Source organism: Rhipicephalus sanguineus, chromosome 6 (assembly GCF_013339695.2).
Source record: "Rhipicephalus sanguineus isolate Rsan-2018 chromosome 6, BIME_Rsan_1.4, whole genome shotgun sequence".
Taxonomy (NCBI): Eukaryota; Metazoa; Arthropoda; class Arachnida; order Ixodida; family Ixodidae; genus Rhipicephalus; species Rhipicephalus sanguineus.
In genome coordinates this window covers 72,391,326-72,412,292 of record NC_051181.1, presented here as the reverse complement: position 1 = coordinate 72,412,292, position 20,967 = coordinate 72,391,326, and the positions used below count along the sequence as shown (strand labels likewise).

Sequence of the window (20,967 nt, the reverse complement as noted above, 5' to 3'; positions counted from 1 at the left end):
TTTACCACCACCTCTGAGGAACGTAGTAAAAGGATGTCATAATCCAATTTTACTACGTGGGGTGTATTCTGTCACGTGATTTTTAACCCCCGTTTTAGAGTTTATTACAATGTGACCTCAAGGTCCTCCCGCTTGCCCTGCTTCGGCGGCTTTTGTCTGACGATGAGTGCCCCTTCGAGTTTTTTTTTTTTTTTTTTCAAAGCTGGGCATTGTCGCGCCTCAGGCACTTCAGCTGCAGAAGCACAACGAGCGAGAAAAGCAGTCTGTGAACGAAACGACTTGCTCGAAGAAAAAAACTGCTAGAAAGCCGTACTGCAGATATCGTTGACCCTGGAGACAGGCGAGTTGTTGTTGCTGCTGAGTGGTTCTTCGGAAAAGACGCTTCTTTCTGCCTCCCAGATGGGGGCACGGCTCAGCGCCTGTGGGACGAGTGTAAGAAGCTTGCGCTGTATATGTCTCGTTGCGGTCGTGGCAAGCGGCTGCGCACAGCGGGCTGGATCTGAGGTGGCGCTTCTACCATCGAGCGGCCGTGCGCTTACGAGCGCAAGGCTCCGAGCCTGGACGCCGTGGATACCTCGCTTCCGTGCCGAATCGCAAAGAGCTACGAAGAACACTCCCAGCGCCAACAAAATCAGGCTTGTGTGATCGTCCGTGGTTGCTTCCTGGAGAGTGACCGGCTACAACTATAAGAAAAAGGCTTCACTACGTCGTCGGCACCGAGCCGGCCAGCGGCCGGTGTGAGTGCGTCGCCGGAGCAGGTGAAACAAGCGTCGCATAGATTGTGTACAGTCCTGTGTACAACTGTGTATAGTCCAAACTGTGTATTTCGCTCCACGCGGCCGCCGCTGTGAAGCATCTAGCGCGAAGGCGAGCCCCGATCGAGGCAGACGGAACCAACGTGCGGCCGACGGTGCACTGCGAGTACGAGCACGGTGAAAACAGGGCCTGCGAGCGGTCTCGTTCGTTGTAAGTGCATCGCTCCGTAAGACTGCGAATAGCGGACACCTATTTTTAATTTGTCTCTAAAATAACGACGACGAAAACTGCAGAGGAGATCGCCAGCTGTCGTTTATCGCATAGCCGTGCTCCTCGAAAAGGCCTAGCGAGGCCGTCGGTAAGAACCTGGTACAGGCACGGCGCCGCTCTACTTCGCCGGCGTTCCTGGATATGTGCTGCTACTGTGTTTGTGTAGCGCTGCGCAATGGAAAAATTGTTGAGTGGCCGTGGTTTGTGTGTGCTTAGGTATATTTTGCGGGTTTGTGCGTCAGCACTCCTAACGCGGGTGCGGCCAACACGGAGTGCCAGCGAATAATTGGATAATCAAAAAGGTGAGATAAGTAAGGCAGCTTTGTACTAACAGGTCGGTGTCCACTCATGGCGACTTGCCGCCAACCTTAAAAGTTTACGCGTGCGCTGTGAATCTTTATTGTTCAAGCAAGCAAACATAAGTCTCCTACCTGCACTACATGGCGGGTCAAGATGCGGTGCCTATATATACCGGGTGACCGGCGTATGGTTGTACAGCGGAGCAGTCAGTTGAAGTGGTGTTTTATTCTGCATTGGTTGTGTGTATGTACGTGTGTGTATGTATATGTGTTTGTGTATGTGTTTATCTCTATATATGTCATGGATACTGTGTTTTCTACGTTGATTAAATTCGAATTTCGATGGATCATGGTGCAATCGGGCTCCTTTTTTTTTTAACCATCAGAAATAGCCGCGAAAACTGAGTTAGGGGAGTAAATAAATACTACTACATCAGCCACAAGAAACTGTCTACCGAGAAATAACTCTCAGAAATCACCGGGAAAACATTGTAAAGGCAGTAAAAAATTACTCTTACTATACTCGCTGAAAACCTCAGCGGAGCTAAAAAATTACTACCGTTGCTACGTTCAAAAACTCGGTTAGCGTGAGAGTAAATTTTTACCGCGACTGGTACGTGTAAAAAAAAAACCCAGAAAAGGTTGTGCGCTAGAGGACAAGCAGTTTACTCCCGTTTCTGGTTATTTTTGTTTAGTGTGTACGTATGCGATTGTCGTGTAAATTAAACATGAGCTAGGAGTCTAATTTGCGCCTTCAACGATTGCGATCTTATATTAATGGTAGTTGTGCAAAAGCGCAGTGCAATGCCTCCATCGCCTAGCGACTGCTTTGTTTGTGCGTTCTGTTCAGACCGCTGCATGGGTATACCTCCACTTCAGCGTTACTTGCGTGCGCATTTCGCTTTACGCCGTCAGAACCTGGCGCCGGTAAATTGCGCTCCATGATGCGGTATAACCTCCAGGTATGAGGAAGAGGTAGGGAGTGTAGACGGTGCCGGAGGCTCGTTGCGGCGGCGGGTAATCACATTAAAGCTGGCCGCGCGCTCAAGTCGCGGCTTCGTGCTTCAGACTTCCACCGCTGCGTCGAGGTCGGTTCGTCGGCGGGCGCCGCGTTTGGCTCCAACTGTTGGAGGTCGATAGGTTCTCATGGTGCCCGGCCTCGCGCTCCGCGCGCTGGACGATGCCGCCGTAACGAGCGAGCCGACGCGAGAGAGAGAGAGAGAGGGAGGAGGAAAAGCCGGCCGATGTGTGCGTATACGCGCCCAAGAGCTATAAAGCACCGCTCGCGCAGTTTTGATCGTCTCTGCCCTCCGCTTGATATCCGCGTTATTGCGAAGTAATTCTCAACGCGACATACAGTGATCAAGCAAAAAACAATTTTTTTTTAAATGCGAAGCATTTCTTAGCGAACCTAAGGCATGTTGATCTATCTATCTATCTATCTATCTATCTATCTATCTATCTATCTATCTATCTATCTATCTATCTATCTATCTATCTATCTATCTATCTATCTATCTATCTATCTATCTATCTATCTATCTATCTATCTATCTATCTATCTATCTATCTATCTATCTATCTATCTAGCCGCCTACGTCTGGGTGCTCAAGATTGTGATCGCCTCCTTAGCATGGTGTGGACCGAAATTTGCTTGGGATGGTAAGAGGTTTCGACAAATATGACTATCTGGTCATGACATGAATAACGTGAAAATTCTGTCGCGTACGTCGTCAAACTCTTTCCTCCAGACACGTGTGTCACATACCCACACACCACGGGCCGTGGTATACGGGTATGCGCCACAGGTGACTGAGAGTTCATATCTACCCAGGCATGCCGAGAACAGATATTAAGGAAAAAAAGTGACCTTTAGGGGCTCTCGCTTTTCCTTGTTAGACACAATATTAATGAGAACTAACAGACAGCAATGCCAAGGAAAGTATAGAGGGTGTTATTTGTAGTAATTCGAATATAAATGTGAAGAAAGTAATGTGGACGAAAAGATAACTTGTCGCCGGCAGGGCCCAAACCTGCGGCCTTCGAATAGCGCATCCGATGCTCTACCACTGAGCTACGGCGGCGGTACCCTCGTCCACTTGAGGCAGACTTGATGTCCTCAGGTAGTATGCGAGGGATTATTGGTCAGCTGCCGGATCGTAAAAAGATCACGTGCTACGTGACGCCAACAGGCAAAAAAAGTGTTCCAAACTAGCCGCCATGGCTGCCGTCGGCGCTGACTAACACTCCTGTAGGTTTAAATGTACATTTATACCCCATAAAGTGGACGAGGGGATGACCTCCGCCGTCGCTCAGTGGTTGAGCATCGGACGCGTTATTCGAAGGTTCTTAACTCCTCATTTTGGATGACTGCTACACGAGACCACAACAATATGGAGAACAAGAAAATCAAGAAACAAGCATATAAATAACGAAAAAGTATGAAATACCCCCCCCCCCCCCCCAAAAAAAAAAAAAAAAAAACAGCGATGAGTTTCAGAACTTGTCGCGGTACTCATGCGGCAAATCAGCTACTCCCCACCTCAGCACCCGTGTGACCTCAATATACACCACTGTTTACAACACGCGTCGACGAGTAAAAACCAAGCTGATCTAAAAATTCATGCAAGCGGGAACTTAACATTTCGGCAACGTCCACGGACAAAACGCGGCTCTTTGAAACCTCGAAAAACTTCCCTCCTGAACGTTGCCGTTTGTCAAGACATGAGTGCCTTCCGTTTCAGTCATTCCGTAAACATGTAGGCGCTGTTGTTTTTCGCCGACTTATACACCGCCACCAGCTGTGTGTGGCGCGGCTTCTTCAAAAGCTGCGCAAAAAAAAGATCAAGTTCTTTCTCAGAACACAGCATGCGGTCAGCCCGTCGAAGAGGCGTTCAGACATTCGGTCGGCAGAGGAGGTGGTAGGAAAACGCCGCCTGACGAAATTGAATCTGTTCTCCCCGCGTCGCCGCGGTACACTTATCTCAAAAGAATCTACTGAGGTGCGTTTACGTTCAGCCTTTGCGTATTTGCTGTCTCTGTCTATCCACAGTGCTTCGTATACTGCTCAGCGGGTAGGGAGGGAGGGAATATTGGGGTCGGAGGCTGGGTAGTCGCCGTGCATTAGAACGGAAAATAGAAAGTTAGAGGCATTGGACTCCGATAGATTCAGAAACAGTGTATCCTCGAGCCTTTGATTCATCTGTAAATATTTCTGTTTTCCACAGAAATAACTTGCTAAAGAAGCGCCCATACTGCGCCTCCGTCGTCGGTTACTTTTGGTGAAGTTGTAGGTAATCCGTGAACCATTTGCCCTGATGCTGGTCAAGCGCAGTTCGTCTTGCAACATCGATTCATTTTCTGTTTACTCTTTTTTTTTATCCGAATGGGGGCTAGCTAAGCAAGGACATATAGGTGGCTCCTTCAGTTAGTAACGTCGCACGTGATTTCAATGCTTGAGCGCAGTCACAAGTGGCCTGAAATTAGGTGGCAAATTGCGAAGGGCTTCCTCAAGAGAGTTCTTCAGGCGTATAGTGAACTTAGGCAACACTACAGTAATTCTTTTGATATAGCTCGCCGTCTTAGGCCTAATTCCTAACGATATGTGCATTCTTGCATATTGATTTGGAATTTCTGGGATCTCTTCACTATAGACGTGCGTGACACCATCATGGTCTGTGACCTGCTTTTGGTAAACGAAACAAGGAGAGTGTTTCGAGATGCTCGTTTCTAACACTTACAACAATAAACAACAACTAACAATTAATTACGACTACAACTGTTTTCCCCTGTGCTCTCCCCGGCCTAACTGTCTGTTGGATTCATTTCGTTCTGCTTTTGGTAAGCGTCGCAGATTAAAAAGTTGTTAATATAAGCCATATTAAGCCGAAAACTTGAGATGCGTCATCAAACGCGAAATTTGACAGGCGTCCTGCGTCGGCGACGTCAACACGAGCGATGCGAAAAAAATCATATATGATATTATTATGACGTTACAGATCGTCAAAATTTGTGACGTCATCGTGACGTCACATGGCGGACGTCATCACGTGATGTCATTGCGTGGTCTATGATGCGCCGATCCCGGAGGCAGTGAAAAAAATGTGAGGCGCAGAAAGCTTACAGAACCTCCAATCCTGGAGGTATGGAAAAACCTTGTGGGTTGCAGAAAACTGTCGTAGGGGGGTGCAGGAGGTCCAATACATCGACTTAGAAGAAAAAGAAGGTGCCTTTCGCCTACGAGTCGACATAGGCGAATTCATAAGGGGCCCTGTGAGTTTTTAACAGCGGAGATGTTTAGGCCGGCCGTAAGAACTTACGGTAGTGAGGCTTGCCCACAGGAATTGGGCAAGCCCCACTACCGAGTACAGCAGGTGCGGGCGTCAAACGAAAGCTCTGCTTGGCGAAGTGGATAGCACGTGAAACACGTGAAAGAGAGAGAGAAAGAAACAGATAGAAAGAAAAGAAAATTGAGTGAGAGAGAAATAAGGAGAGGAAGAGAGAGAAAGAAAGTGAGAAAAGGGATAGAGAAAAATACAGCGATAGAAAGAGAATGAGAAAAATAGAGAGAAATAAAGGGAATAAATACCTGAAAAATAGAAACACAGAGAGCCACACCGAAAGAGAAACAAAGAAATAAATAAAGAGATAAAAGAAAGAGAGGGAAATAAGAAAATAGAGAGAAAACGATCGAAAGAGAGAAATACGGATAAAGACATAGAAGGAGAGAGAAAGATATTGAAATAAACAGACACGAAAAAATATAGAAAAATTTGAGCACTAGAAGAAAGAGAAATAAAGAGAAACAAATAAAGAAAGAGAGAAAAAAAGGGAAGAAAGATATATAAACATAAAAATAGCGAGAAGGAGAAAGAAATACACAGATAGAGAAAGAACGAAATGGCAAGAAAGAAATAGAACGCAACAAGTACACAAAACAAAACGGATACGAGGAACAGAGACAACGAGAAAGAAAGTAAGAAAAAATAAAGCGAAGCAAGCAAGTCCTATACACGAATATTTTTGGCTGAATTCGTAGCTGTCATTATGGCCCTGCATAAGCTTCCCTTCTCCATAACTTCACTGGCTATAGTAACAGATTCATTATCATTGTGATCTGCTTTAACAATGCCAGCTGAATCGCACATTCTGAGAATATTTCCCGTACTTGTTGCACAGTGTTTGCGAAACCTGCGGTTCATTTGCGTACCGGGGCATAAAAGAAAAGTATTGAATGATGTTGCGGACATTATGACAAAGGCTTCCCTTGCAGGCCCAATCCTTGATCTCCTTCCAGTCACGGCGTTCGTCGCTGCGGCCAGAATTAGAAAGCGTGCTTTATCATTGCTTATTCCAAGTCTCGGTCCACCACCGGATTTTCAGCACCATCAGTTTCCTTGGAGAAGCAAATGGTGTAAAACAAGGCAGACAGAAGTAGCATTGACAAGATTGCGCTGCAGAATCCCAACTCCTAATTTATACATGCACGGAGATGGTCTGGCGATCTCTCCTACATGCTCCTTTTGCAATGAGATAGAAACACTCGAACACTTCCTGCTGGACTGCCGACGTTTTTCCTCTCAGAGAACGAACTATAGAAATTGTAATGCGTCACCTTGGTCTGCGTTACTTCAGCTGTACTGCTGTCATTTGGGGCTTCTGGGCAAAGGCACTCAGACGGGAATATATGCAGTGCTATAGAGAAATTCATATGCAAATCAAATCGTCTTATTCGACATATCAACCGCTAATATTTTTTTAATTATGTCATAATGACATAACGGCTCATGGTCATTTGCGAGGTTATACAACATGGTCTAGGCTAAAACTAGTATTCATTAAAGATAACTTTTGATTATAATTGACACTGTACCCTCTATGAGCACTTAAAAATTTCAGACTATATGATCCGCCCGACTCTTGGCCGACCTCCCTGAGTGGGTAGGTGCCGATCAGCCCAGGAGCATCATCATCATCACCACCCAGCTCCGCTCTTCCTTCAGACTTGGCAGCACTAGTGCGGAGCTGCCATGATTTTTCGGTGCGGAGCACATTAGGGGCCCGGGCTGTCGTATGGTGTCGTATGCTGTCCTCACTCGGCGTGACGCATGCAAAACCGCGCATAAAAATAGTGAAAAGGGAAGCAAGTGCGAACTAGAATAGATAGAAGGAAAGGGAAAAAAGGAAGAAATATAGAAATACAGAGAAATGCAGAGAGAAAAAAAGACAGAAAAAATTGGAAAAGAGAAAAAGAAAAAAGAGAGGAGGAGAGAAAGACAAAAACCAAAGACAAACAAAGATGGCAGCCCAGCTGCGCCCTACCTTCAGGCTTAGCACCTCTAGCGCTAAGCTGCCTTACTCTTTCTTTCTTTTTTTTTGTAGTAAAGCGCCAGCCCCCTGCTGAATATTGCTGTCTAGCGGTTTCGAAAAGAGTGTATTTCGTTGTTTCGACAATAGTGTCTACATCATCGTTACGCTCATTGTCACTACCCTGCCTACATCCACTGAAGAACGAAGGTTGCGTTCAGCGATCTCCTTAGCAGCTCTCTTGCATATACGCTGACCCCGTATTACGCTATAGAAACCTTTCCTAAGTTTACTGCACCGGCCTACGCTCCACTCTATGATGCGCTTTACTGTTCTCCGGCCACCCACTCGTTTGCTATTTAACAGCATCTATACATGACGGGGAAGCAGGTGGGGCCCTCTGGGCGCGGTGGTTGCATCTGTGAGGCCACCTATTCCAAGAATGCTACACTGTACCCTCCTTCGTCCATCCATGATGGGGAAGTAGGTTGCACCCTCTGACTGCTGTGGGGACAGAGGAGATACTCTGTGTGCGCGTGCGTATGTGTGTACGTGTCTGTGTGTGTGTGTGTGCGTGTGTGTGTGTGTGTGTGTGCGTGTGTGTGTGTGTGTGTGTGTGTGTGTGTGTGGTGTGGTGTGTGTGTGTGGTGTGTGTGCGGTGTGTGTGTGTGTGTGTGTGTGTGTGTGTGTGTGTGTGTGTGTGTGTGTGTGTGTGTGTGTGTGTGTGTGTGTGTGTGTGTGTGTGTGTGTGTGTGTGTGTGTGTGTGTGTGTGTGTGTGGTCCTATTCTCTGAGGGCTTTATTACACCAGAGCTCAGCGCCAGCAAGTGGACAGCTGCGGAAACAATAGAAGATAATCAGGCGTCTGTTACGTGGGGCTTAATACTGCCTCGCACTTCCTTTTTCACACAAGGCGCTATCTAGCAGCCTTGCCAGAATGGGTGAAATGGCCTTAGAAATGCATTTTCCTCCGTTTCCGCCACAGGCATAGCCAGAGGGTGGCGGGGGAGGGTCCAATCCATGCCCTCCCCCCCTCCACGCAGTGAATTATTCAATACATACATATATGTATGTACACATGCTAACAGAGACACACACATACATTCAGAAGTCCGACTATCATCCCACTCTCCTCTGCTACGGCCCAATTGGCCGCACCCAGAGGGAGAATCACTGCCCTTAAGGCCATTTACTGAAGAGCGGCGAAATCCCAGTGTGATTTAAGTGCTGGCGTTACCTTGTGAGACTAGTACGTCACTGCAGTCTTTCATCAGAGGAGCCTACACTAGTCTTTGCCGAATTTGAGGGTACGCAGAATTTTCCTGGACTGAGGCTTTCTTTTTTTGAAAACTTTCTATACTATAACCAGACACCCAAGGACAAGACGCTTGCTTCTTCAGCCATCGTATCGTGTCACATTGGAGAGATCATGCGATGAAAGTTGAAGTGCCTTCATGCCGCACCACTATACAGAAGGATTCGTTCGTTTACATCAGGTATTTTCCTGTGACAGGACCCAGCTCCTCGATACTATCACTCTATAACTTGCCAATAACTTGCTATAAGTTCAAAAATGACTCTTTTGTACTGCGGAAAATGGAAAATGTTTGTTTTCTAACACGCTTAAGTGCTCTAGATTTGGTGTCGTGAAGCCTATCTGTAATGTGGAAACACTTGGGAAGCACTGCGTACATGAATTGAAAGTGAATATGAAATTCAAAACGGGAAGCTACGGTCTGCGCCTTAGCACTTGAGCATGTCTTACCAAGAATGCTACTGATTCTAAGACGAAGGAAAAAAAATAGAGCTGAACGGATACCGGCCTTCACTATTGACGAACAGACTAGAGAAACAGGCCGTAGGATCTGGGCTGCCTCTGACACCGCATCGCCCTGCAGAGCCTCACGCAGTTGCTGAGTTGGCAAACCACAGGCAGGCATTTCGCAAAAAGCCGGGGCTGGCAGGAGGCAATTAAGTCGATCGGATGGCGGGAAAGTTGCTCTATGATGTCTGGGGCCAACGGTTGAGAGCACGAAAGCTCTCAGCAGGCGGCTGAGAAGAGGACGGTTGATCAACCCTTTCCCGCTTTGCTCCATGTCGGCGCCTCCATCCCGTCTTCCTTCTTTGCCTTCTTCGTTTCCCCAGCGACCTCTCCCGATTTTCCCGAGGGGGCAAAACGCTTCGCATGTGCCACTTTTCTCACAGCAGTCGGGAGCGTGCGGTTACGTAAGGCCATCGCCCCGGCAGGACCTAAGGGAAAGAGACGAGAACGTCATTGAGCTAACGGAGACAATCACATCCCTTCAGGTTGCGCAAGATATCAGCTCGCTTTGTTTATCCTTATACTTGGTCTTGGAGAAGAGATTCGAAGCAAACCCGCATATGTCGGCTGCATGAGTATTTTATATGGTACCTGGGTATCTTATATGGCGACAAAATAACGCACAAGAAAAGGCTTTAGTTTTTAAGAAGGCTGATCCATGAAAAGTATTCCTTTCTGTTCTGCTCATCATCATTATCATCATCATCAGCCTGTCTACACCCACTGCAGGGCACAGGCCTCTCCCATGTTCCGCCAATCAACCCGGTCCTGTGCTTTCTGTTGTTCTGCTGCAATGCGTTTAACTGTGGGACAATGTTCCTGTTGAAAATAACGAAAAAAAAAAGAAAATGAAAGTAATTGTTACAAAACACGTTTGTCGGAGCTTTAACTGATGATGCTTTCTTGTTTATTCCGACACTGCGGGCCTTTCTTCGGCGATCTTACTTACTCAGGGTTTTCCGAATCGGGCGGGAGGTTGTCTCCCGTTACTTTTGGCGTCGACTTCGCGTGTATTCCTCGACTTTCCCCACGCTGCTCCTTTCTGCCGTCTTTATTTTTTCTTTCTTTCTTTCACTGCTTCCGCCACAAGGCTATGTGAGCACGTATGAAGCAATATGGGCTCTTAAACAACATTTTTTTGAAGCCCGCCCGCATGACTCTTGATCCGCTGCTTTTGTTCTAAGCGCTGGCACACTTTGATCTTTTACCATGATCTCTCTTCCATCAAACCCGCTTTCAAAAAAAAAAAAAAATCTCCAGTCCGTAGCATGCTTGTGTAACTCAGGTGAAGTGCTTTGAAGTCGAGCCGTGGTTTTAAAGGCCGCGGAAAGGGTAGGCGCCTTCTCCGAACATCTTGTGTGCACATACCAGCAATATGTGCATATATCTGAAACACGGAAAGGGTATTGCACTAGGCAGGTAGAAAAGGGCACGGTACTACTTCAATTTCAAAACAGCGCCTACTAACTATTACCCTTATCGGCGTGCGGGTATATATGTCAAACTCAAGAGACATACTGCTTTTCTCGTCCGGCAATATATGTTACCGATCATGCACTGAATTGAACAATATCCGCTTTGCGCGTGGGCAACAGTAAAATTAATTTACAATGCCAACGATGTTCTTGTACAATATGCCTAATTTGAACATTTCAGCCAACGTTGCAAGCTTCGTTTGCGAGGACTTGGCAGGAGGAGAATAAAAGATGTCTCGTTAGACGACCGTTGATTATACATCAGTGAGGCTTCTTGCTTGCAATAATATATATATATATATATATATATATATATATATATATATATATATATATATATATATTATATATATATATATATATATATATATATATATTTCGCAAAGAGAAAGCAAGACTGTAATTTAGGACCTTCTTCGTAATTGAAGGGCGCATTCTAATTTTTTTTTTTTTTTACTGCAGTGCTGTTACGCTCGAGGTTTGCCGTGTGTCGTAGATAGAAAATTTGCGTCATCGTGAACCTGCGCGCGCTTTCTTCTTGCTGTTCTTCATCTTCGTCCTCTTCTGCTTCGCTCCAAGAAGACGTGCGCCGATTTGTCCGGCGTGGGATATGCAATAACTCTGCTGGCGAGAGGACGAGAGTACACAGAGAGGGAAAGGAGAGAAAGAGTGAGAGAAAGAAAGGGACAGAAAAAAAAACGAGAAGTCCCTGCGAAAAATTTTATTGGCGAGGCGAGATATTTAAAGGGGCCCTGCAACACTTTTTGAACATGGTCACAAAATGCGGCCGATTGGTAGTCCAGGTTCCCATGTATACGTGAGCCCAATATTATATATAGGGCACTGCATGCAGCAGGGAACTGATAGTTACGCCTCAATGACAGCGAGAAATCAAGCTCCTTTCTTTCGGCAAATTATGCCATCGGAGGAACCAACTACGTCAATCGAGGGGTCCACATGGCCGTTGGCTGATTTAGGCATTTTTCTGCTTTTACCGCGGCTGCCACGCAAACACCCCAAAAAAAGTCATGACGTTAATGTTCTGTTTTGTTGAGCCTCCGCTGTACTAAATAAAATGTGTTAATGCGCAATTGAATGTCACGCATTATCTCTGTGACGGCGCGCACCGAAGATTTGCACGTGGCGTTGCACAAACCCCAGATATATCCTGTTTGAGTCCGGGATAGCGGCCACAGCGGCCGCCTTTCGATGAGGCGCTCTGGAGCTGTACGCTTATAGGTTTGGGCCCACACCTGGCCATGCAAAATAATTAGGAGTTCCAGGCTACAACGTGCACCTCCTAATTGAGCCGTATGCGCCCAACTTAAAAAAAAATGACCTTTTAGTTCAGCCGTTCTTTCGTTACACCTAGTGAAAACACGTGTGGTGACAGCGACTGACTGCAAATTTTGAAGTGGTATTGTAATGGGTTAAAATGCTAATATATTGTCACCGATGATTTAGCGGAGCCGCCCGCTATCGCCATCTTACGGCACAATGGCTCGAACGCACGAAAGTTTACAAAGAGGCGAAATGGCCGAAAGCCATTGGCACTGTGGTGCGTTGGCGAAGTATTTATCGCCCAGCTGCTAAAGCGACCTGGTAGCTCTGGGCCACTTCTCCGACATCAATTGCCAACGTTTCCATTGTCCCTACTCTCTTTTTCGGCGCTGAGCGGTGCACAAAGACATGGCGCTCCCTTTCACACAATAACGCCCTCTCTCAGAGACGAGGCGGGTCTCTGTGTCCGCTGCTCACATGCTGACTTCCCGGCGCACCGCCCTTCACAGCGATGCGGGAGCCGATGTTTCGTTGGCGAGGGCGGGAAGTCAGCGGAGGCGTGGTCCGTTTCTGCCGCTCGATGCCCTTCCCATCGAAGTAAAACCCCGACGGCCGCAGACACTTATTCGGTGAAGAAAGCGCAGCATCCGTGATGCTATGTTGTGTACAGGGAAGAGACAAGGCAGGCCGCTAATGCTTCTTTGCCGTAATCCTGCGAAACGGCGGGTATTTCAGAACGTCAATATTACATTGTGACTGGCGAACCAAGAAAGAGAGCCAGAAGTCCACGTCTTGTTCTTGTTCACCTTCAACTGTGGCTCACACCTACTGTTGGCGATTGGCCAAAAATTGACCGGTTTTATAAAATGTTATAGTACTTTAGAAGGGAGGTTACTGAATAGAAACATTACAAATATGATGCGACATGATGATGATGATGATGATGACCTCTTACTAGTGGCGCTTACCCATTGGCGCTCGATCTAATAACGTCTTCCCCGAAACAAGACCAGAGAAACGTTCTCTTCTTCTTCCACTCCTAAGCGAGTACGTGCCATAGCGGATAGCACATACATGGTGGAATGTCGCATTACTCCCTCTCCCAAAACGGCATCGTCTAGATGCTCTTTATGGACGTAAAAAAGAGTGAGAGAAAAAGGGCGAAGCAATGAATGCGATAGCAAGAAATTAATGCTATATGAAGTGAGGCTCGCCAATGGATACTCTCAGTTTGAACAGCGTTCCTGTTGCAAAGGCGGCCGAAGCAGCGAAGGAAACTAGCGTGCTTCCACTGTCGAGCGGTGACACTTGATAGTTCGCGCTCATCTTCTGTTTGTTCGTTTAGCGGCGTCCCTTCAGCTCGAGTGACTTTCGTACGCTCGGTAACATGAGCGCGGACATCACGGTGAAAGCGTGAAACATTCCTCTTCCCCTCACCACGAGAAAACCGCGCGAGCAGACAGCGGAAGGGCAAGGTTCTCCCTGCGCAAATGTAAGAAGAAGCGAGCGAACTCGCCGACGACTTTTAAAGCCGCCCGTCGCGCTCCTCGCGCCGTCTCGCTGGTAATGATCGCCTGCCGTCTCTGAGTCCGTCCAGCGGTAAAGGGTATGTATATAACGCTCGCCGTTAGCTACGTGGAGGATCTGCGTTTCGTGGCGTAGTGGATAGCGCCACTCGCTGCGGAGCGAGAGGTCCCTGGTTCGATTCCGCGCTTCGGAAGCATTTTTCTGAATTATTTTTCTTTGGGGCTTTTATATATATATACATACTTATACATATACGGTGCATGACGGCGACGGGGACGGACATTTTCCAGCCGAGACTGTCCATATAATTGCTATCGCAATAAAAACGAATGCTACTATACAACTGAGGAAGCAATTGTGTTGTAAGGCAAAATTAATATACTGCTGTCGCAGAAGAGGTAAATAAGAATGCATGGCACAAGACACAACGAAAAGAACAGAAAACAACAAATAGAAGGAAGCTAAGTAGTCATCGTAGTAAACGTCCCTCGATGGTCGATTGATGGCGCGAGAAACATGGCTTCAGCCTTGGATCATGAACGACATCAGTTCGTGGAAGCCGACGGGAACGTCTGGAGGTGGCACGTACATGATGGCATGTGGCAATATGCATACGGAGCGCGCAGACACCGGAAGTGCCCATATGCGCGACGATTGGCTAAGTTGCGTAAGTGACAATGACAGTGGTTAATCCGTATCACTTGGGGGGCCATTAACCAACGCCGTGCCGCTTTTGCTAGCATCAATCCATCAAGAGCCACGGCCAAGAGCAACGTGCTCCTCTACCAGTGACGTCATGTGTGACGTTTCTATTCAGATGACATGACCGCGAACTGATGAAGTGCAAATAAAATGCCTCTGGCAGCAATAAAGCTGGCAAATATACTGAGAACCGTGAAGCGGTACGGCAGCGGTTACTGGCCCCATACCTGACACGGACTAGCCGATGACCCTGGTGAAGTATTGACAATTGTCGTGGATATCAGCACTTCCGGTGTCGGTGCACCCTGAAGCGCAAGTAACATTGTTCATTTCAGAAGGCATATATTTTGAGAAGACGAGCACGTATGTCTGCTAGCAAGCAATGTTATATATTGAGAAGTAGGATGGGGATCTGACATTTCCACATCCGAGCAGAATCGTCATTTCATCCTGAACAAGAACCCTATATACTTGAATAAACAAAAAATAAACAAGAGAAGTTGGGTCAATTATGTCAAACTCGAAGATGAAAGCTTATTTCTCAAAAAAAAAAGACAAACAGAGTCCGTTAACCAAAAGCAAGCGCAGTTGTATATAAGGTGGCGAGGGTCAGGAACTACGACGACGTTGTATGAAATTTATTGACTTGTTATGAAAACTGAGTCGGCTGTCTCAACGCAGAAGTGATCGGGCAACTCTCGCTCCTCCACTGGATATCAAACACGTTGACTGTAATATCATAATTTTTTTTTATCATCTTGTAACGTGGTTTACACAAGATGGGGAGTACTACAAGTGCTTAAGAAAGGAAAGAATAACACGATTACATAAGCTGCATACAGGACTCCGGCTGTTAATTGCTTTGAAAATTGAACAGGCGTACTCATTTCAATTCGATTCAAATTCGTTCAACATCTGTCAGGATCTTGATGCAAGGACAAAAAGCCTGAGAATGGCTTGACTAGGTCCATGCAGCTGACCGGGGCATACAGTGGTGTGAATTGCCTCCATGTACGTACATGAGAACAAAGAAAAAGCGGTTGCGAAAGTATACATCAAAACTGAAATACATTGCAGAGGAAGAAAAGATATGGGCATAAAGTAAAGACCACAGATAAACAATAAAACTACAAGAAATTCACTAGATTAAAAATGAAAGAAAACAAACATATTTAACACATTGAACAGATGAAACATTAGAAAATTTATATATATCTTTCGTAGGACCTTCAAAGACATCAAAACTACGCCCGTACCATCTTTTTCAAGTTCATTTCACAATGCTGGTAATGTGTACCTGAGCATTTACTTCCCATAGGTCGCGCGGCATTTGCCAACTTTCCATTCCTCGAGATAGCGTGCTTGGTATGCAGGGTACCTTGCCAACGAGTTCAGAAGGGCTATTTTCTTTCTTTTTTCCAGCTTATGTTGTTGATGTATATATTCTGAAGTTGTACTGCATTCTAAATTTACAATTTTAAGCTTTTCGAGCATGCCATTTACAACTTAAAAAACAACAACAACAACAAAGAAACTCCCTTATGCATTTTCCTAAGACGACTCCATGGCGAAAGCCACATTCTCCTTCTTCGCAGTCGACTGTATCGACCACTTTAATTAATAAAAAAATATTAATTAAATATTTATCAATAATAATTGATTAATTAGTGCATTTATTTACTTCTTTTATATTGCCCGAACATAGTGTATAACCCCAGAGAATGATAACTTGAGTTGTGCCGAGGGCATAAAGCGAAATGATTGGAAACATGAAAAACTTCGCAGAGCAAGAATAAACTTAACATGTTGTGTAACCTACGTCAGCCATTGAAAGGAGGGCTTATCTGTCTTTTTGAAGTAATTGAGTAAAGGTATGAATAAATACATAATAAATAAATAAATAAATAAATAAATAAATAAATAAATAAATAAATAAATAAATAAATTCGTCGCTGCTAGGGTACCATGTATTCGCAATAACTACTAAAATGCATTTAAAGCAGTGATCTAAATGTATTTTGACAACCCAGCGACCTGTTTAGGGATGTCCCAAAATCCAAAACACGTCGGTATTTTTAACAAGCAGCATGCAGCATATATGGCCCCACCAATATTTCTCTCGCGATGGCGTCCACAAGGTGGTATTCCGCAGTGCCTCACGCCTCGTTTCCTTGCGTACGCGTCTGCAAGCACCAAAAATATGCGCATAGCAGCAATTAAAGAAGAAAAGCATCACGCTGCGAGCTTTGTTCTCAACAAAGAGCAAACTTCGTGCACGTGCTACCACTGCCAACTTACGCGGTTAAACTGAATGTCCCTTTGCTTAGTTTTCGCATCCCTATAGCGTTTGGTTAATCCCTTATTGCTAGACCCCGCTTTTGCGCTCATTCATACCCCCCTCAGGAGCCCCGGTTAAAATAACAACGCCTTCACTTATCACCTCGCGCTCAATAGCAAGGCTTCAGGGCTTGTTTGCATAAGGTCCGGAGAGGAGACGGGGCGCGCGCGTACGTGACGTTACAGTAAGCCCACGTGCCCGCGGGGGCTCATACTCCACCGGACAGGCGGGATGTTCAAAGGACACGTGCAGGATGTAATGCGACGCCGAAATTGGCGTTGTCGAAGACCACTGCCTGTCACAACACACCCTCACCCCCACCTTCTGTTAAAACTGTACCTTTGTTGCATGACCGGGCTGTCCAGGATCTTTCCTTAAGCTGGCTCGCTTTTATACTGCCGGTCTATCTGCGATAAACAATACTCGGCTTCGTTTACGCGCTTAATCTTTCGCGATGTCTCGTAACTCCGTATCCCATCCCCATGCAGCGAAAAAAAAAATAAGATGGATAAGTTCATACGCAGCATCTGCCCCTTGACCTTACCTGCTCTAAGCGTTCTCAGCTATTCTTCTTCGTCCATGAGAGTTTTCTATTGTTAAGATGAATATGACGAACCTTAATTATCTGGCATTTAGAAATAGTGGGGAATATATGGGTTGGGAATTGAGGCCTTTTGTATGCACTGAAAGCTACAGTAAAGAATATTTATAACAATGAATCAAGATTCTGGGCCGGGATGAGTCTTATGTACAACTTGATGCTTTTTTCATCCGAGAAACTACATACTTTCTTTCGCTGTAGCATCGTATACTGCAAAGTGTGGATGAATGTGTTTCGCTTCGGTGGATTTTAACAGAAACAATTATTTAATGAAGAATTTCTCAGTTAACTAGAAGGTGAGATGGAAAAAAATTCTTAATGACCAGTTCTTAGAAGAAGTGACCCAGAAATGGCATTCATATTTTAGAAAACTTCGCTGTTCTGCCCCCTCTTGAAGCGAGCGGCCATGTGCTGTGTGTGTTTGCCTTTGAAGTGCCGCCGAAGGAGCGTCTTTTCCCCAAATATGTCCCGACTGGGGAGTCCCTTCTTATCTTCGAACCCCTTCCTTTGTTACCCACTTTAACGGGCGACACGTGCGACCATCAGAGTACAGCTCGGCGTCGTCTTTGTCGGCTCATGGAGAGTGAGAAAACGCCGCCGACGAAAGAAGAAACGCAAGCGGCAGTCTCGCCCCACCAGCCCAACCAACAGCACCGCTTTTTTACGGGGACCGAGTGCTTGTGAATGTCTTAAATGAAATGTATCTCTAATCCTGCTAATTAAAGTTAGTTTTGTTTAAATGTTCACCAGTGTTCGACCGTTAACTGGCTGGATAGCGGACGCTTTGACCCGTCAAATGCGAGGTGCGAGACCAGCATAGTAAAAAAGCGAGACAACTGCCATCGGCCGCCAACTCAACGTCCGCCTGCAATGGGATACGTCGCCACGGCAAGACCCCCGGTTTGGCCCAGACATTCGCCCACTGCAAGGATTACATCGCCCAGGAGTTGAGCAGCTGACAGCACAAGGGCAGCAACAAGGTGGGCTCGTTTCATCCTTCAACGCGCAGCTTAGCACCATTTGCTTCACATACGTCCGCTTCGAGACAAAACGTGAAACACGCAAGAATGGATCAGGACAAGCTGACGCATGAATGTCGAAGTGTCACATCAGAGGATGAAGCTTCCACATCAAACGTTCGACCGCAAAGAACAGCAATACTTTCGCTGAAGGCTCAAGAAATTTATGAAACATGCCGCGAAGAGCACTGCCGCAAACTAGACGCTGTTTGGAAGAACGTGGAGACCGCTCTTCACAGGCTGTCATGCGCAAAGGAAGGACAGTTTACCAGTGCCGCAAAGCAGCTTCGTGCAAGCTATGAGCGCTACGAGCATGTCACCGCAAGATACACTGCCTTTCTCGACAAGGCAAGCACGTCTGAAGCCAGGCAGGAATTACGGCTCCAAAAGGCAATCGATGCAGACCGTGAGGCGATCGTCAGCGAGAAGTTACGTGAGGCTACGCAGCAAGAACGCGACAACACACAGGAAACAGCGTCGCACTTCTCTCTATCGGCCCACTCAAGAGCTTCCTCGCGATCACGACGATCGGGCTCCTCCACGATTAGCCTACACACTCTAAAAAGTAAAGGAGGAAATGGGGGGTCGAGGTTACTCCTTTAGGGGAGTAACTAACCTGCCACACCCATTACTCCTTTTTGGGGGTAACTGCGACGGGACGAACCGTTACTCACCGTAGAACTTGCTCCTTCAGGGAGTAACTGACTGGAGCAACGGATGCTCTTTGTGAAAACTCCCACGGGAGCAACAGTTACTCTTTCTCGATACTCCTCAAAGGAGGAACGAATAGTCTTTTTCGATACTCCCACGGGAGCGACAGTTACTCTCTTCAATTACTCCTCTAAAGAGCAGCCGTTGCTCCTTTCCTAAACTCCTAAAGGGAGGAACGGATGCTCTTGGTCAATACTCCTATGGGAGTGACACTTGCTCCTTACAAATACTCCCGAGGGAGGAAGAGATAGTCTTTTTCAATACTCCCAGGGGAGCGACGGTTTCTCTTTACAAGGAGGAATGGATGCTCTCGGTCAATGCTCCCACGGGAGCAATGCTTGCTCTTTCTGGACACCTAAATGGAGTAACAATTACTCTTTCCCATTAGTCCCGCAGGGAGAAATGGACATTATCTCTCAATACCCTCATGGGAGCGACAGTTACTCTTTCACAACATTCCTCATCGGAGCAGCATGCAGTTAATCATCCTCAATGCCTCTCGATGGAGTAACGTTTGCTTGTATTGAGTGCTCCTCAAGAAACCAGCAGTCCAGCTCTCCCATCGGCAAATGAAAAAAAGTTTTGAGAAACATGATTTTCATCGGGTTGCGCCAAGTCTGACACAAATGCTCCAGGAGAGGGCAGAAATCCAGATCTATTTGTGAGAAAAATACTTTATTGAAATCAGTCTGGCTGTTCACTGGCTCAAGATGGTTAGAGCGACACGGACGAGTGACGTCGGCCGCAAGACGCTCTGAACTTTCAGAACTTGACACAGGAGATCGAAGGTCCGCTGAGCTTTCTTGCTGAAAACAATGTTCAGCGCCCAGTATAGCGCGATCTGTGTGGCAATGGCTGCCAAAAGGCTAGTCTCCTTAATAACAAGGCCCTCCAGGCGCACAATAAATTCCCTTGAAGTCAACAAGCTTCCATTGTATGTCACTGTCGGCACATGATGCGTCTTGGTGGGGTCCTACAAAACAAAAGGCACATTTTAACACAAGGCTTGTTGCTTCATTATTACAGCAGCTGCTTCATGTAGCAACAGATAAAACCTAATGCTTTACGACACACTGACAAATAAATGAAATTGCAACTTATTTGCAAAACATGGTTCGACACTGGTAAGAACATTCTTAACAAGTCAAAGCACTTGCAGTAAGGCTACAGGTTTATCCACAGGTTAGAGACTGGTCTCGTTTACACGGAAGCCAATTAATTGGTTCTGAAAAAAAAAACAGGGGTATTTGCTGTTTGCAGGCAGCACGTCATGCTAGCATACTTTATAAAGTAGAACCCTGCTGATACATTTTTCAAGGCCATGTGCCAAAAGAATGTAGGAGCCAGGAGGTGGGGAAAAAAGTAAAAGTGAGAGTCGTAGTGAAATCGACAATCATATCTCAGTGGTTATTGGTGAAAAACAAAAAAAATGTGCAGCGTTGGCTCCTCTACCTTTTTTCCATCTGATCAGCACAATGCGAGCAAATTCGTTGTGGTAGGTGGGAGTTGAGCTGTTAGAATGAATTATCGACTTGAGAGACTTACTTTCCTGCACTAATTAGATACCCATTGTGCCACGTGGCTCCTACCATGATAACTTGAGTGTACATTTTTTCCGAATAAACCCAGTGTCTTTGGGTGGCCAGCACCTAAAACGGTATCCTGAAGCGACCTTCCGTCGTGATCCTTTCACATCCATAAACAAGATTATCGCTGGATGCACCGGCGGTAATGCAACGAGCAATGACGTTCTCAGCTCACTTGCTCAGAATTTTCGGCATAGCGCCAGGTTGGTGTGGCTTGTAAATGGCCGCATGTCTCGCAACAGTGAAAGACCAAAAACACAGCCCTTTCTCCCAAA

At 46.2% G+C, this 20,967-nt stretch overlaps 1 protein-coding gene and 1 non-coding gene across 2 annotated transcripts in view; one reads left to right on the top strand and one right to left on the bottom strand.

Annotated features, from left to right (window-relative positions):
* Positions 1-20,967, top strand: part of LOC119397333 (protein dissatisfaction-like) — a 332,205-nt gene that overhangs the window by 117,385 nt on the left and 193,853 nt on the right.
* Positions 3,338-3,409, bottom strand: Trnaa-cgc (transfer RNA alanine (anticodon CGC)). Its single transcript has one exon. It is a non-coding gene; the product is annotated as a tRNA-Ala (tRNA).